The following is an 18320-nucleotide window of genomic DNA, read 5'->3' on the forward strand; positions in this document are numbered from 1 at the left end:
GATCAACCCGGGGATCAGAGAATGCAAGGACCTCATTCAGCAAAACCTTTTAAGCACATGGATGTACTGAAGCTTACATTACTTTACACACAGCAGTGACACAGACTGAATAAAACCCTGCCAAATATATGAACTAGAAAAGCTTAGACAAAAGCTGTGTGTTCTTGAGGGAGAATAATCCAGAGAGGGAAGGGAAGGAAAAGAAAAGATAACCACGACAGTGATTTTTAAACTGACAATTTTTCTCTCTGGCTTTCCAGGTTATACCGAATACTTGAATGATACGTATGGTGAAACATCAGTTTGGGGACTTCTGGTTGTTTGGATTTTTAGTTTGTTTTGAGGAGGGATGAGGAAAAAGAAGAGGAAGAAATTTCAAAAGAAACTTAAGTCTAAACCACATTTCCTTCCTTTTAAGCCCAATCCCTTCAAAAAAGTTTGTTTTAACGAACAATGCCTTGCTCCCCACTCATCCATGCCTAAGTTCACCCATGGAAACAAATTTCCTATAAAAAGACTAAAGCTTCCTAAGTAGAAAAAAAGGTAAAGAATTGTCACATTTCGTTGTAACATTACAGGAAATCTTGAGCTTCTTACAGTTAGGGAGAATAAGATAAGGGACAAACTTGAGTTCTTTGCAGCTGCCACTCTACTGATTTTAATACAGATATCTTCAGTCATTCCATTTTTAATCTTGCCTTTTGTAATTAAATATAAAATTCACTTGAGTTTGCTAGCACATTACTCCACAGGTACAGAGACTACTGCAGGAAGGATTTTTTAATCTGGCAGTTATTTTAATGAAGAAGGAAATGTGGTACTAGATGAAGTTCATGCTGTATTATGCAGTGGGGGAGAGGTTGTTGTGGTGGTGGTGAGGCTTTCTTGGGGAATTTTGGGGTTTATTTTAAAAAGTTTATGTAAAAATCCCAGAATCTTTTACAATAAAAAAATTGCAGAACTATGATGAAATGGAAAATTTCTGAGAGACGGCTTGGAAAACATCTGAAAACAATTGCTTTATCTGGAACAGGTAAAAGCCTAAGCAAGAGTGAACACTGGTCTGCACCAGTGCCTGGAGGACATGGCTGGCACACAGCAGCAACTTTGGAGGAGGGTAGGCAAGAACAATAAGATAGCAAGAAAGGCAAGAAAAAATTAGTCATGGGTTTCTAATAAAAATCATACATCACTCCAATTAATTGTCAAGCGTAAGTCAGCTATTTAATTAAAAGGATAACATATCACAAACAGAATCAAGCCATTTTACAGGCGAATTTTTACCTAGCCATAGAAACTTCAAAAAGACTAAAATATTACTGTCACAGTTCCAGGTGGGTACAGGGCATGAGTTGTTTGCTTCTCCTGCTGCTGCAGTGCCAGAAAGCATCTTCCCCTTGAGGAAAGCACTTAGGTTGGATGTATATACCTAGCTCTTCTGTTTGCATTTACTTCTTAACTCTTGCGTGACTGACTTGGAGCTCCCCAAAAGTGAGAAGCACAGTTCACAGACAGCAGACAAGCAAACCAGAGCAGATTTATTCATGCCTGCTTTCTTAGAAATACCCCTATTCTTTGGTGCTTACCTCCATCTGAAACAGGCATCCCTACTGTTTGCCTCACAAAAAGTCTTCATTTGATCTTGAATTATCTTACCAGCAAAAAGGAAACATTTCAACATCAGACAATCACTTGACGTCACCTACCAATTCTAATCAATCAGCTCAGCACCAGCAGTTAACAAAGCATCAAGCTTCCAAGGCAAACATCTACAAATAAGCGATACTTGTGCTTCAGGTTGTATTTGCATAAAACTTTGGCAGGTGATTAAACAAATCTACTTTCTCAGCAAAAACAAACCCCACGGTAATTTTGCTGATAAATGGCTTTTATATGGGGGTTTTTCAGATTATTTACCAAATTCATTCTCTGCTCTCTGTGATTAAAGGTTATACAAGATGAATCCCATTTATGAGTAATTTCTAAACTTGTGGAAGATAAAAGTATCACTACAATCTTGCTGCTTTTTTCTTCCCTGTAACTCAAAGCTGTTATGCCCCCTCACTTCTAGATCCTCGAAAACAAGGGAGAAGATTTCATTCAAAAGTGCCAAGGTAAAGTTTACTTTTACGCTGCTGTCCTTTCAATAAGGATGACGCTCCTGCAGACACCAGGGAACCTAAGCCTGACACCTCCGAGATGAAACCCAGCCCACACCCTGAGGCAAGGCAGGAGTTCGTGAGCAGCAGGGAGGACAGCAGGCTCCAACAAGCCTGCCGCTTCTTCAGTGATTCAGTCAGAAAGCAGATGTTCTGTAAGAGGAAAATTGCTAACATCTTATTCAGCAAAGACTACTACTTCAGTGCAACAAGATGGATTTTAAGTGTCTAGAAAATGCACTGTTTCAACAAAACAGGCATGGTTCCTCTCAGCTTGCTTAGACCAATTTCACAGAGTCCATTTAGAGACCCTAGGATTCTGGCTTTGGAGGTGAAGTTTGACCTATACTCAATCTTTTGCAGTTTCTATCAAATCTGTTACTGGTTCTAACCTCTGAAGGTCTGAGCAAGCACAACCACCCCTTTCGTTCTTGTGTTGCTCTTGTCATAGCGATCCTCCTCTCTAGCCTCCTTCCAGCTAAGTGGCACGTTCCCTGCTCCTGCCCTTCTCCATAGCACTGGGATCTCTCCCTAGGCCTCATAAGTGTCTTAGCTTCCACATAATACACGATAGGAGGGAATCATAAAATAAGGATCTAGCTTGGTCCCAAGGTACTACTTACTGACTACATCAAAATATTAAAGACTGATGTATACATATGTTGCTGCTCTAATGAACTCTGCTGTTCTAAAAGTACAATGCAAGGAATGCCTCTGGAGTCTGAATTATTTAGAAAGTAATACACCCCATTCCTATACATGACAAAGAACTGAAAAAAATAAACTAGCAAAAATATCTTTATATCTCCCCATTTCGTACCCTGTGTGGGCTAGAGAAAAAAAATTCATTGGGATCACCTTTATCTTTACTGTATCTAAAAATAAAAATAAAAATACTCTTGGTTTTTTTTTAAAGTAGGATTTGTTGTACTGTAACACCGACTCAAAGAATAGACTTTTTATTTTTAAAGGAAGACTTATCAGGTAGTCTAATCTATTTTCCTGCCAAAGCAAGACTATTCCTGACAATATTAGCACATTGCCTATTCTTGTTTTAACTCTGCTAGGGCACAGAGCCTCAGATATACACCCACCCTGCACACCTACAACACTGTTAATAGCTCTAGTAGGGAGTATGCCAAGAAACATACCGACAGCAAACCACCCAACACCATTCCTGATGGACAAACTCTGTTCAGTTCTCTAAAGCACCATAGACTCATAAACAGAGCTGATGAGATACTTCTATAGCTTTTTTAAAAATTCCTTTAAAAAAAAGCATAATTATTATCTAAGAAATCTTTTCAACATTGTGCCTCCACTTGCGCTACAGCGACTGAAAAGGAACTGTAGCTGTGGTACCTGGCTACCCCAAGAGCAACATCCCTCCTTCCAATCTTACCTTGTGAAGTCTCAGCATTTCTAAACACAACGCTTGCTCCTTGTTTTTAAGGCATTTCACTCTGCCACTGTTAGTGTGGAGCACAATTTATGGCACAATTCAGTCCAGCCCTGTGCTTATACATTTCTAACATTTGATACAAGTCACTTTCAGTCATGCACATATTTACCTTAATGACATCTCTTTGAGGTATATAAAATTGTTGCTACTCCCATTTAAAGGCTGAGAAATTACATCACCAGAGGCTAAAACACAGACCCACAAAGGCTGGGTCTGGGAATTTACCACTTTAGTATGTCTCTGAATATGATCTCAAGTGGCCTACCTAAGATCACATAGGAAGATCCTGGGGAAAAAAAAAAAAAGAAAAAAAAAAAAAAATCAAACCCAAACCAAACCGAAAATCAAGACTGTTACTATTAACTAACTGATTTATAAAACCACAAATATGGCAAGTGAGCCAGAGCACATTCCATATTGCAAAATAAAGAAACATGCAGCCAGTCTGCAGTAAGAACACAAAACAGAAGGGTAAATTTTTTTCTAACAGATTAGGTTGACTAGAGGAATGTTTCATACTGCTTTAGTTAAAAGATAATTAACAAAAAAATATCTGCCGAATAATTAGTTCTTAATAATAAAAAAATACTTGTACTTTGGAAAATATTTTGGAAATACAACAGGTTTATGCTTTTATGCACCTGTAGGTTAGCACTTATATGTTGATATAGACTGTGTTACCCAAAACCCCAATATGAAAGTTGGCTTTGAGATGGCAGAGCGCGTGCCCCACATATACTGCTATGTAATAGTTCACTGCAATAATTAAGCCAGTTATTATATTTATAACTACATTTCCCTGGGAGACTGGAAATGCAACATTCCAACTAAAGGCTAAACAATTAATTAATTTTTTTGGGGTGGACAAAACAAAGCCAGCACATTCTGGATTAAGATGACTGAGGGCACACACCAGCAGGCTACTAACCCCAAAGCCATCTGCTTACAGAAAAGCAGGTCCCAGATGGATTCTAACACAGCAAAGCCGGTGCTCTAGCAATAAAGTTATGAAAAAGTGGCAGAACTTTTGCTAAACTTTCTTCAAATAGTTTTCACTCAGTTAAGAAGTTTTGTGTTTCATAGAATGGCAATTTCTTTTTCATTCCAGTGACAGAGAGAAGTGTTCTGTAACATGTTTTTTTTCTGAATTTCATCACCACTTTGACTGAGGATTTCAGGTACATGAAATGGCACAGGTTTTATACGAAATGCACTACTGCCCTGGTTGAACACTGCCAGTGTGCGCTGCTGCAGTGTTTCACAACCATGAGTAAACTATCCTTAGTTTACACTAGTGCCACAGAAAATAGTGTTGAAATATCAGGGGATTTTTATAAGCAATACTTAAAGTAGGTCAACTTTTACAAAAACCACAATACCAAACCCAAGAATAGTTTCAGGTGGTGATACAATGTCCTATTACCTATCTCTATTATTTTCTGATATTGCTGAAGATCAGGCCACTGAACGTGAAAGTAAGAAGTCAAAGCTTCTGTAAATGGTATATTTATACAGGTAAATAAGAAGTAACCCTTTCACTAATTAACCTAGCCTTCAAGCCAAAGGGTTTTTAAAAAGCCACCTGCAAAAGCCCATATATGAACACCTCAACTGAGAAATTCTAAAGCAAAGCTGATTTACTGTACTCAATATAAAAGAAGATAAACAATTTAAAAAGTTTCTATTGTCCCCATCATTTATGCCCATTCTTTAACCATAAATTCGAAATTAAATTGTATTCTAACTCCCTGGTGTTTCTGTGCTCATTGGACAATTTTTTATTTAATCTGCTTGAACTTCAGGGCAAGTATCTGTTTTCCAAGCCAGAAAACAGAAAACCAACTGTATTTTCATTAATTATAATCAGAATCATTAACCTGTAAACTAGAAAAGACTTATTATTCCAGGAAACTAAATTCTGAGAGATGTACTAAAAGGTTGGGTTCACTGGAACAAGACTATCCCAAGGAGTTTTCTCCTGAGCAACATTTGCAATATCAGCTCTCCAGTATGGTAAACCAATTTCCATTTTTAGCATAACACACTTCAAGATAGACTTTTTAAAAAAAAAAAATGTTTTGTTGGTATATTTGCAAGTTCAACATAAGAAAAGACCTCTTAGCTTTCTGTTACTTATTTTAAAAATCTTACTGGCAATCAACAGCTTAAATTGCAAACATACACCTAATTTTAGGAGGAAGCAAAAATGACATGAAAAATTAAGAAGCTGGCACTTCCAATTAATTTCTCTCACTACCATATGCTCTTAACATTTGCTTCTCAGCTCAGTTAATGACACCACAGAACAGTAACTGTCTCACCAGGGACACAGCATGCTAAAGTAGCAGGACTACGCAAATCTAATTTCAACAATCCCAATTCTTTCTACAGAGCAGGAGATTCTGGTGTTATCATGCAATTAATATTATCTGGGTAACAAGAACCAATAAATTTCCTCCATTCTTCTTCAGGAATTAAGTAGTGGTATAAAATGTTTTCCACCTACACATTTCTTCCAAGGGGATTAAACAGTCACTATTTTAACATACTGCTCTGAAAAATGGATAAATGAAATGCCATCAAATAGAAGTGAAGACAAGTACTGCAGAAAAAGATGTTTTATTTACATTGCTTCCTGCTTTCTCACCTCTGCTAGATGCTTTCGCTATATCCACCATCCTTTCTACAACCTGCCTTCCATATAAACATGCAAGCTACTTGCTTTACACTTGCATGAATTCTTCTGTTGTACCACTCAATCTGCTGCTTTGCAGAATTTGACTCAAAGACTCCTATGGAAGTTCCACCACTGGCAGCACATGTGGATTTTCTTTGTGTGTTCTTTATTTTTTTCTATTGTGTCTAATCATCACTCTCTAGGAAATTAAATACCCCTACCTCCACCCTTACCTCACCTACATTTTTAATTCAGCAGCTATCTGCAATTCCATGCCTAAAAATCAGTTTGAAGTTTGTGGGAGAAGTTTTCTATAGACAAAGAAAGAAGGAATCCAATGCTATAATTTAAGGATAAAAGGCCTAATCTATAATTAATAACCAAAGCTTCTCTTGCAATTAAAACAAAAAGCCAAAAATGAAAACAAAGAGGGATTAGGAGATTTGATGTTAAGATTTAGGTTCATCTAAATATCTGGTAGCGCACTTACTTTACAAAGTAACTTGGGTTTGCTTTTGAGGACAGGAGGTAAAGATCATCTATCTATTGACTATATATGAATATCACGAGCTCTTACCACATCTTTTTCTGTGTGTCTGCCTGTAAATTCCTTGTTTACAGAAAGAAAACAGCACCATGGTTTACAGAATCTGAAATAAGCATATAATGTGCAGAGGCTTGTCTTGGGTATAAGCCTTCACAACCAGCCAGCCCTGACGGTTATTACTCTTGCAGTAGCCTGACAAAAGAAAACCTGTACATCATTGTCCATTTGTGATCTAGGTGTTATATTTGCGATACAGGTCAGAAAAAAGCAGATGATTTCTTATCTGAAAATTTCTGAATTTCTGAAGCATACAAGGGAAGAAGTAGACTGTGCATTATATAACTGTATGTTTTTAAAAGTTATTGTTTGAATATCCTTACCATGGCAGCCATCATCATATACATTTAAAAGTAAAGTAAAAAGGGGGAAAGAAAGAGACACTTTTTGGTAGACGTATGGTATTTCTACAGCTCTAAGCCTTGCCTGTATCATGAAAAATGTCCTACAGAGCTTTAATCTCTATCACACTCTATCAAGTGTTACTTTAAATGAAACGCATTTCAGTTTAAAGAAATTAATTTTGGCTATTCTCAACCTTAAGAATGAAATCTTTGTTTTCCTGGTTAGTTAAAAAAAAAACCACCCAACAAACCAAACAATGTTTCTGCAAATACTGTTTTCTACATAACTTTACCATAAGCAATCCAGCAGCATGAAAACAGAATTTTGCATGTGGTGATGAAATATTTCCTGTCAACAGACCGTTACAGTTGTTAACATCAGAAACATCAGATTAGGGCTTTACTGCAGGATAAAGTAGCACAGAACTTTTTAGCATGCACACCAAGTCAAATTTTGGTCTCAGGTACAGTAGCACTCTCTTTTTCTTTATGCTGCTCTGTTAAGTTAAATAATTTGGCACAATCTATGACAGCATCCCTTTGTATCAATAAGCACATGCAATCTAAACTCTGCAAAATAAACCCAATGATCAGCAACAAAGGTGACATTGCTGAAAGTACTATTCTAGTGGGACCACCAAATTCCCCCCAGTCCTGGTTCTTTTTTCTCAACAGTTCCAACTGCCCCTGCCTGAGCTTTATGCCATCAGCAACAGCAGGGCACATTGCCCTGCTCGGCACACAACACCCCAGACTTCCTTTCATGGGGTAAGAGGGCATTTTATTAAAACCAGTGCAAAGTTATTTTCTAGCCCAAGCTTGTTCCCACAAACTAAAAAGGCTGAATCAAAAGATAATTAAGAAAATTCCCCTTTACATTCCATCCTACCATCAGATCATGGTAAAGGGGAAAGAAAGAAAACAGGTTATCTTAATTTAAACTGAAAAAACACTTAATTCCCTAGACCACATCTTCTCAAACTGCAGCTCCTTAGGGTGGCATGCAGCAAAGTTTGAAGACAGCTTAAACTCCCGCCAGTGCCTGTGGGCAGGCAGAGCTGCTGCTGCAACCAGTAGCTGAAATGCCTTTTACCACAAATGGCAGCTTGTAAGTAAATAAGCACTACAGTAGAATTAAAAATATATTTATTTTTTTTTTAAACTCCAGATTAAGAATTACATTCCCCTAGAGATTTGCAGAACAGTATTATGGTTCAATTTTTAAAAAAACTTGAGACACATTCTGCTGCTTAGGACATCTGTACTCCTGGTTCATAAGCTTAAATACAGTTGCACGTGTAATTAATTTAAGATGCCTTTTCATCCTACAATTTCTGCTGGTGTATCTTGTTGACTTTAAACCACCTTTACAGCTAGGTAGAAAGAAAAGGCTTCCCCCTCCACCCCTTACCCTGATCTAAAGCTGTGTCCAAGCTGGTATCAGAAACACATTTTTTAGAATCATTGTTATCTTATTGGACACATATTTAAAGTGTACATAAATTGATAATTATATTTTCCCTTGTTCTAAAAATAGTTTTAAAATAGGCGTGGCTGTCTCACCAGTTAAAAGAGCTGTAACAACAGACCAAAGTCCTTCCACTATCACAAATCACTGCAGCAGCCACATTCTTCCTTGGCCACCCGTGAACGAGTTTAAGTCCCAGAACAGGTGGGAATGGGGAGGCAATCTCCTTCCTCCGTTCAGTTTTCAGCCTGTTGAGATTACAAGTAAAGTAGTCAAGTAGCCCCAGGTGTTAACCTCACAGGGAACTTTTTTTTTTATCCCAAGTACAAAAAGGCCCAGAAGACCCATTATGTTTATTTTTATATATCCTACTTGAAATAATCATGCAGCAATTTTTGTTCATTACCAATTGAGATCACGTAAAAGAGGATATCCTCAGATCTAAGGCTCACAGGGCAGGGACTGCTTTATCTATGTATTTTCTATTTAGAGTCCTGCAATAGCACTTACAAGGTGAGAAGAATTTATCTATTATTTATTAGTCTAGGCATGGAAGGTTAAGTCTGAGAACTTTACAAATAGGGCTGATCATGACTTACTGGACTTTCAACAACTGCAGCACAACTAGTGTCACAGGTGAGCCCCTTGAACTCTCCGAGCAGCAGGTCAAGTTTTATCTCAACCCCTTTTTAACTGTCAGAAAATCAGCTTTTAAAGAGTGTGCTGCAGCTGTCTACAAAACTTGCATGAGTTACGGCCCAGGCAAAGAGTAGTCAAAGCTAGACAACACTGTTTTTTTAAATGCATAATCCCTTCCAGAATATTCCAAATAAGGAACACTATAGTCTGCAAATAAAATTTGCACAGAGACCCTCTAAACTCAGGGAACCATGGTATATACATAAAACCAGTCTTTGCCTGTAAGCTGCTGATTTTCTCTCTAAATTCCTCCAGCTTTATTCCATTTCCCGCCTTCCAGCCTTGAGTGCTTTTTCCTGGACCAGCATGGTAATTCCTACTACTTGTGTTCATCTAAATCCCCTCTAACGCTTTAGATGGTTCCTGAGATACTGGCTTATGGGCAATGTCTTACCCAAAGTATCAAAAAAATTGCCAAATACTTTTATATCTTCTAACTCAATTCGTGTCAAGAAATTTCTAAGCCAAGAGCAACATTTTATGTGTTATAAAGCAGGGAGCATAAACTGATGAAGGACTGTCAAATACAATTCCTAACAACTGTATGAACAGCACCACTAAAGTAAGCTGAGAAGAAAAAGACAAACAAGAGGGTTTTGTATTAAACCAGGAAAACATACTCAGGCCTGTGAGTAAGACAACAGCTGCAACTACTCTGGTAAGATATACGCGATCAGAATGAAATGATGCAGCTTAATTTTCAAAGTGTAATCAATGCAGCAGTTGCAGCAGGATTATTTTTTTAATGCAGAAAACAAGAAATATATGGTAATGCATAAGGAAGAGTAACAAAATACGGCAGGGGTGCTTTGTGAACTACAGATATTTTATTCTGCAGTTATATTTATTCTTTTAAGTTTACTGTTATTATACTATTAAGTCTAAGACTTGACATTCTCATAAACATGTGTAAATTTGTCTATTAACCATACTTAGGGAAGTACAGCATTACCACGGTTTACAAAACCATTAATTACAATTTCTAATGGAAGTTACTGGAATCACCATTCAGGTAGCACTAACGTCACCCAGAATAATCTTCAGCTGGTTTCATCAGGTATCTTTGAACCTCACGGCTTTTTTTTGGAGGTCATTTAGCTGTCAGGTCCCTTCTGGCTGGTGCTGTTTCTTCCAACTTTTACAGCTCTCATTCCCCAGGCCATATGGCTGGGTTTGTTTCTTAACTCTTACTCATTTCCCTCACTATTCATTTGGTTAGAAACTTTAAAAGAAACTTGTCTTTCAACAGATGAGGTTGCTTTTTGCTGCACACCGCAGGTCCTTCTCTCCTTTTCACCGGGGTTTTATGCTAGTGCATCTCCGTTATTTAAATGAGTTACATATACATATGTATATGTATATACATATACATAAAGCTTGCCTACTAGAGCAGATAAATAAGGTGAAGGAGGGTGTGGATTTACAGCACAGTGGAGTTTTCCAACAGCTAGTGAACTCCAGAAAAGGTTGGCCTCCTGTTTATCATTTTTCTGCTCCATCCTCAGCCATATGACCCCTTTGTTCTTCCCTGCACAAGCACTGGTGCTGTTCTGACTTCATGAGCTGGTTTAGGGAGCAAATCTCTTTGGGGGAGGGGCCTTAGTCCTTTTCAGCAGCAGACACACTACATCTGCTTAGTTACAAATGTAAGAGAAGAGTTTGAGTGTGTAACTTATGAGAAAGAAGTTTTGTTCTGAAGGAGCCATGTGCACAGTCTGCTTTCTCTTTGCTGGAGAACTGCCAAAAGAGCTCTAGGGTTCAGGCATCAAGGACAAACGTCAGCGCCGTCCCTCAAAGGCACAGTACACAACTGGCATTGCTGCAGGAGGATAACTACAGTCCTTTAAACTACACCACACCACCCAAACCTAGGGCTGCTCTAGAGTCTCTGGAGGCTAAAGGATTAGACAGGACATCTCTGGAGCTGTGTGACAGTGACAGAAACTTCCCTGGGCTGCCTATTATCTCCATAGGCTTGTATGCTACGACCCTGCCCCAACATAACCTTCACACAGCAGAGACCTTCCCGACCCCTTACTATCTGCACTTGAGCTGGAATAGCTTTTTCTATGGAGCCTTTACAGAGTCCTGGTCCTTTCACCTTGGTTAAAAAATTGGAGCAGAAAGTGAAAACATGACCCTTTTTGGTTTGGTAAGCAACAGAGAAATACTCATTCTGCTTTTCTTACTTTACCAAGGTAACGTAGGACCAAAGAAATCGCTCAAGGGATGGAAAAGTGTTGTTTCAAGCATGGCTTAAAGCAAACTAAGCCTGCACTGCCACCGAAAGGGGCAGTCCCGCTCTCCCTGCCACCTCCTATGCTGGCATCAGCTGGCTGCTACCCGTTCTGGTCGCTCTCAATCAGATAACGAGGCCAACGTCAGAAGCAGGGAGATGTCAAGTGCACACAACCAAGCCGCAAACAGTGGGATTGTCCCTTTACCAGCATGCAGCTTCATCCTACTTCAAACCCCTCAAGAAAAACTTCTAAATTAAATAAAAAGTATTCTGGTTATATAGTATCCCTTAAACACGTCTTTCCAAGCCTCTCACAGACGTCTCCAGAGCATTACCTCCTATTTAACGTCACCTGTATTTCTTACCTTTAAGGCATTTCCAAAACGTCCACGCTGTCATGTTGCTCTCCTTTGCCTGTTATCTCAACTGCTATTTATAGGCTTTTCCTGCATTAATGACCAGCGCAGCACCAGAAACTTGCCTGCTTAGTACCTCTCCCATCTCCTAGCAAAGAAACCGTGCCCTGCAAGCTCCCTCCGACCCACGCCAGTGGCCAAAACGCCGAGTTGGGGGTGTCTTGCCCAGGCCGAGCGCTGCTCGCCCGCCAGACCGACCTTTGAGGAGCGAAACCCGTGGGGCGGGCGGGCAGGCAGCCATCACCTGCGCTGCCCAGCCCCAGCCCAGCCGGCTGCCCAGCGCGAACGAAATGCTCCCCAGCCCCGCTCGGTTACGGCTGAGCAACCCTCAGCTGAGGGAGCCGGGCGCCGGGGCAGCAGCAGCTGCCGCCCTCGGCCGCTGCCACAGCTGATCCGCGACCCCCCGCGGCCTCCCGCCCCTCAGCCCGGCGGCGGGCGCCTCAGCCGCGGCGGGAACCTGGCGGCGGGAACCCGGCGCCCCCCGCGCCCCCCGCGCCGCTCACCTGGAGGGCGGGAAGAGGGCTCGCTCGCCCCCGAGAAGGGGAGGGAGAGACCGAGGGAAGCCCAGCACCAACTCGGCCTGCGACGGCGGCAAGCGCGGCTCCTCCACCAAGTTTCCGGGCGGGGAAGAAAGTCGAAACCTACGTGAGAGGAGGAGGCAGCGCAGCCGCCCAGGTGTCGCCCGCCCGCCCGGCTCGGCTCGGCCCTGCCCTCCCCTCACCGCCGCCGCGTTCCCCTCCTCCTCCCCGGGCCGCCCACACGCCCAGCAGCTCTGCTCCCGCCCTGCCAGAGGGCGCCGCGGCGGCCCGGGGCACGTCCCCGTCCTCGGCCGCCTGCGCCGGGGCCTCCCGCTCGCCCCAGGGGCCTGCCCGCCCCCGAGACCGGCGGAGCGCTGGCGGGGTACCCTCAGCGAGCGGCGGGCGGCCGGGGCGGCTGTGCCCCGCTGCCGGGGTCGCGGTGCGCGGGTGAGGCAGCCGCGGAGGGCGGGTGGTGCTGGGGGTCACCTCCGGGAAAGGCCCCGGCAGCTCATCCCGGGTACCTCGGCCCTGTGGGGAGCGGTCTCCCCTTTCAAGGGCGATCCCCGGTGGCTTTCTGAGGTGATTCGGCTCACCCCCGGGGATGTTTCCTCTCCTACCAGTGTCCTTAAGCATCTGCCTTACCAAAAAAACCCCTGTAAAATAGAATAAAGAGCAAAACCTGTTGCTGTCCTGAGTGCAAACAGCAAACCGTGCTTTACCCAGCTGAAAAAAAAGAGAATTTGAGGGGAAATTATTTTTTTGCATTTGCATTCTGCCCGCTCTTCTGAGCAATAAACAGAAATACTGCAATTCAAAAGTATTCAACTTGCATTTAATTTGTTGGCAAGGCAAATCGTAAAAGCCTAGGAAATGAGTGAGCGGGCTGTGAGGTGCCGTGGCGGGGTGGAAGCCCTGGTGCTGCGGGGCACTTGGTGCTGCCCCATGGCTGGTAGGAGCCAGGGAGGGATGGCGCTGGAAGCAGCAGAGCTCTAGTTTCATCTCTGTGCTGTTACTATGACCTGGAAGCAGGTCCAGCTTCCACTGTTGGTATTTAGGCAGCTCCCTGTAACTCTAGTGCTTCAAACCAGGTGGGGTCTAAAAGTTGTCAAGCTATGTTAGCACTACATCCAAGCTAGGAATTCCTCCCGAAGGAACAGAGACTTTCCTCAATTGTGCCTTTCTTTGTGCCAGATCATGTTCTGGTCCGTGAAGTGAACTAGAACTGTTTCAGGCCACAAAACCTAACTCCCCAAAACTCAGCCCATAGTATTTTCTGGGTTATAATTTCTGTCTCTGGTTCATCACGCAGCCTTGGAAATACTCTTACTGCAGTCAAGAGGGTCATGAAGTAATAAATGACAGTTCTGCCAACAACGAAAATAAACCCCATTACACCATAGTTTAACAGGAGGATCTGTTAGGAAGGATCTTTGTACATTAACACAGGTAATATGCAGTGCAGGTGGAACTAGCACACACCTGTCTGCATTTGACCATTTAGGCATGTCCCATAGTTGCTGAAGTAGACCTCAGTGGAGAGAGGAGTAAGTGCTTTCAATGCCCTGAAAACACCTCTGCTTTAGCAGGGCTAGGGTTCTGTGTTGTTCAAGTAAGACTATTCAAGAAATGTTGGTATGGAGAGAAGAGATCATCTTTTATTTCAGACGTGGACTGATTTGGCTCAATTTACCAATCCTGTGTTAAATTTCCTATGTAATCTTTTTGGGTTTTTGCTACTTCACTAAATCTTTCTGTTTCCTATTTTTGTCTATTGAAGTCTTTCAGTGAGGGGCTGTGAGCTATATAAGTGTGTGAGAAGACCTTTGTGTTGTCAAGGTGAGACCATAGGAGATGCATCATGCACAGAAAATGCAACAAGGCCCTTTCTTCCTTTCATTTAGATCATTGTTGGAAATGTAATGGAACCAAGGCACGCCAGCGATGCATCTTTGCTCAACGAGATCCGTGTTAGCAGAGGATATGAAGTGTAAGGTATTTTTGTAGGGCTTGGATGAGATCTAGATTCACAAAACCATCTATTTTTGTTAGACTAAATTAACTGTTTCATAGGATTTCCTATGAAGCACCAAGGCTGAGATGGCTGAGAAGGATGGATAGCATCCTCACATTGTTATGAACAAAAAATATTTTAGCAATAAAGCGGTTGACTGGTCTGAGATTCTGTGCAATTAAGCTCGCATTTAGGGAAGGAACAGCAGTTAGCAGCAGGCCGGAGCTGTGCAATGGCTGGAAGTGCATTGCCAGCTCAGACATGAACGCTAGTGTCTGCACTGTCAGCCAACCTCACACCAGAGCCTGTACTCATTAAGCCAGAGCTCATTTATATTGAACACTGGTTTATATATAAACAGGCAAAGGCTTAAGCTAAGCTCTATGGAGCTGGAGCACTCCTGAGAGGAGAGGTTTACACCTTAGCACAGAAGCAATCTCTCCTTTGCACAGCCTGCAGCTCAGTCGGTGAGGACAGGAAATGTGTGGGTGAACTTGGGGTATTAGGAAGACAACCCCCAGGGAAATTTCAAATGGATGCAAATCTTTAGGAATTCTGTCTAGTTAGCACTCGCTGGAGATTTTTATCATGTACGATGACCTGTTTTTCTGAGTGGACAGTGTGCCCATATATAATTAAGATATGGTGAAAGTTTATTGTATAAGTGTGCTGGAATTTTGGTTTGGCTTTGCAATAAAGGAATCACATTGAGTCATGGTTACTAAATGGACTTTGTGGATATAGGTCTTTTCTGCAGAGCAAACACAAATGTGAGGAATTGAAATTCATTTCTTTCCTAGTCCAGGCAAAAGCAGCCACATCATAAACAAAGCTGTGGCTTGATGACATGAAGCCTTTGCTGTATTACTGGTTCCTACCTGCTCCTTGTTTGTGCCCTTGCAATGCAGTACACCAACCCTTAGCTGTGTCTGCAGCTGTTTGTGTGGCTGACCTGTGAACCAGATCAGGATACTGATCCATCTGGAAAATAAAACAGGTGAAAATCTCTACAAATATATTTTATTTAAAATATATAAACTCATTTAGAATAGATGCATGTATTTTTTAAGTCAGATAGATCAGTTCCCCAATCTAGTTTATACTTTGGATGTTATGGCTGATTATATTCTTCCTTACTAGTACAGAAGCAAACAGTTAAAAGAGCAAAGTGGCTAAATATGAAACTGATTCTGGTAAAGAAGGATCCCAAACCACAGCTGAATGTTCAGTCTGCAAAGCATAAATGGATTGCTCCACTGGATTGTTGTGCTACCAGTAAATGTGCTGTGTCAATCTGAATAGCAGCTCATGCAGTTTCAGATGTAAACTTTTTGCCTGAAAAACATTGCAACATTTATGAGAGAAACAGTTTCTTGAGTAACACTCAAATTATAACTTCAGTTAACCTTATGTTGATGAGAATCTCAGTCTGCTGTCTCCACTGGCACCTCTTGCAAAGCCCACAATCTGTTGGTCTTCACTCTATTGATTTTGAAACATACAAGTTCTGCAGAAATCAAGGACTTTTATTTACTAGCGGTTCTGCTAACTTACTTGTCTAGCTTTTGATAACTGAGAAGACTCTGACAAAATATGGCAATCTCAGTTCAAGCTTTTATCTGCTCAAACTGCTGATAATTTCCTGCATGTGATGGTGTAATTTATACACATTGTATAAATTATAATTGTAAATACAGTAACTGCTGTGATGCTATGTGGAGAACCTGTGCAAGGCATGTCAGGATTAAAGTGCCACTTTCTGACAAACAGAATTAGGTATATCAACTAAATATACTTGCATGTTTACAGAATATGAGTATATATTTTTTTATTTCACATGAATATTTTAGAAAGCTTTTTTTATATATAATCTGGAAAAGAAAATAGAAAATCAATAAGCAAATGACAGGGAAAATAACACCAGGAAAATTGAATGGAGAAGCAAAACATCACACAAAGGTTTACAGATTAATTTAATCCCATTAATGTTACATAAAACTTGGTAACTGTGTGTGTTTCTATCATCCTCTTGTGGGAAGGTGCAAAGAATATATGACTGCACAGTATTAATTTGGGACTCAACTTTGATGTTTCATCACAAACAAACCTAAATTCCCAACCCACACACAAGAATGTAAACACAATTAAAAAACAAATCCCACAAACAAGGAGAGAGAGTCATCCCAGGAATTTATGATTAAATGGCCTGGAATCTCCCTTTTGTGCAAAGCAGAGCAATGGAAGTCCGCATGCATGAAGACAGTGGATTCTGGTAAAGCCAAGGCCCTATGCACTTTTTTTGTGTTCATTCTGCCAGATTTTATAGTACTTTTGTTCCTTTAGCAGGATTTTGTTATGTTTGCTGCAAATTATTGCTACATAGGCATTGCATACTGTATATTTTTAGGAAGTAGTCAGAGTCCCACTGTTTGAAATTTATAAATGGGAGCAAACATAATATTAAGAAATATAGCATAAGAATCTTGTATGTGTTAGTACAGATTTAAGACTATTTTACATTATCTTTCCTTGTGGTGTTTTGTTAACAATGGTCAGTTATTAACAAAGTTGCAGTACTTTATTTGATGGATCTGTAGAACATTTTCATTAGAGGTAAACAGATTGATTCTCTGCTTATAGAAAAGTGTGTATTGGCAGATACAAAGAGGGCATCTGGCTTTTCTTAGGAGGGCAATAACCCGTCTGGCTTTTTACAGTGGAACAGATGTGATAATACAAGATAAAAACCCCAAGGTACATGAAACAAATTGCTTTCCTGATTTACTGTTGTGAATAATATTGATGGTTATTTAATAATTTTGAAATTGTACTGTTGAAATGCTGCCTTTGCTTTGTAACCAGCACAGATTTCTTTTTATCATAATGCTTCTGTTGCAGTATTTTAAATGAGACATCAGAAATATAACACCTATCAAGAAAGATATTGTAGCAATAGATAAAATAACATTTAATCAGGTCAATTTCAGGTCCCAATGAATTTTCCATTATTATTTTACAGGATTGGATTTGATCTTTTGTGATCCTTAGCCCAGATGCCTTGACTCCCTTGTTAACTTCTTGAAGAAAAGAGGTAAGGTACCATCAAGTTTCTAGCAACTATTTTTATAAAGTATGATGGTCAATTTACTTTATAGCCCATAATTGCAACACTGTTCTCTTAGTTAAAACTGATAGCAGATACTAAGTAGACTTGATCCAATTCAGGAATACTACCTGTATAATTTTGTGCCTTGGAGGTACTGCTGCTCTCTGATACAGAGTATTAACTAAATAATGTGTTTCTGCAGGGCTTAGAACTTAACCTCTAGCCACTTTTGTTCTGTTGACCGTTGAAAAGCAAATGCTGACTTTCTGCTGTCTCTGTTTATGAACACTGCTTCTTGGACGGTTGGGTCAGAGGAAAAGGCTGCGTATGTCAAGGGGTATTATCCTGTCCCTAACAGGAAACTCTTCCCCTTAAAATCCCAAGTGAGACTGCAGCAGCTTGCCACAGTCTTCCTGGAGAAGCAGGAGTCACAGGAAGTCTGCAGCACTATTTCTTGTGTACATAAACTCCCTGCCACAAGGGTTTAGTAGCAGCAGCAATGAGTACGTCTGGGTTATGGAATATACAGCACAGTGTGGTATTGCTGGACTACATTCAGGTCTTGTTCATTATTTCAAGGTAATAGACAGAGCACCTTTATTTCTCCAGCATAAATG

The 18320-nt window shown here is 40.8% G+C and overlaps 1 protein-coding gene across 1 annotated transcript in view; it reads right to left on the reverse strand.

The window, feature by feature from the left end:
* Nucleotides 1-12776, reverse strand: part of LOC102045977 (ligand of Numb protein X 2-like) — a 29932-nt gene extending 17156 nt beyond the window's left edge. The window contains exon 1 of the mRNA XM_055727384.1: nt 12572-12776. The gene's annotated coding sequence lies outside the window, so the exon portion shown is untranslated. The remainder of the gene's footprint in view (nt 1-12571) is intronic.
* Between the last annotated feature and the right edge of the window lie 5544 nt (nt 12777-18320).

The sequence above is a fragment of the Falco cherrug genome, chromosome 15, assembly GCF_023634085.1.
Source record: "Falco cherrug isolate bFalChe1 chromosome 15, bFalChe1.pri, whole genome shotgun sequence".
In the NCBI taxonomy this organism is placed as follows: domain Eukaryota; kingdom Metazoa; phylum Chordata; class Aves; order Falconiformes; family Falconidae; genus Falco; species Falco cherrug.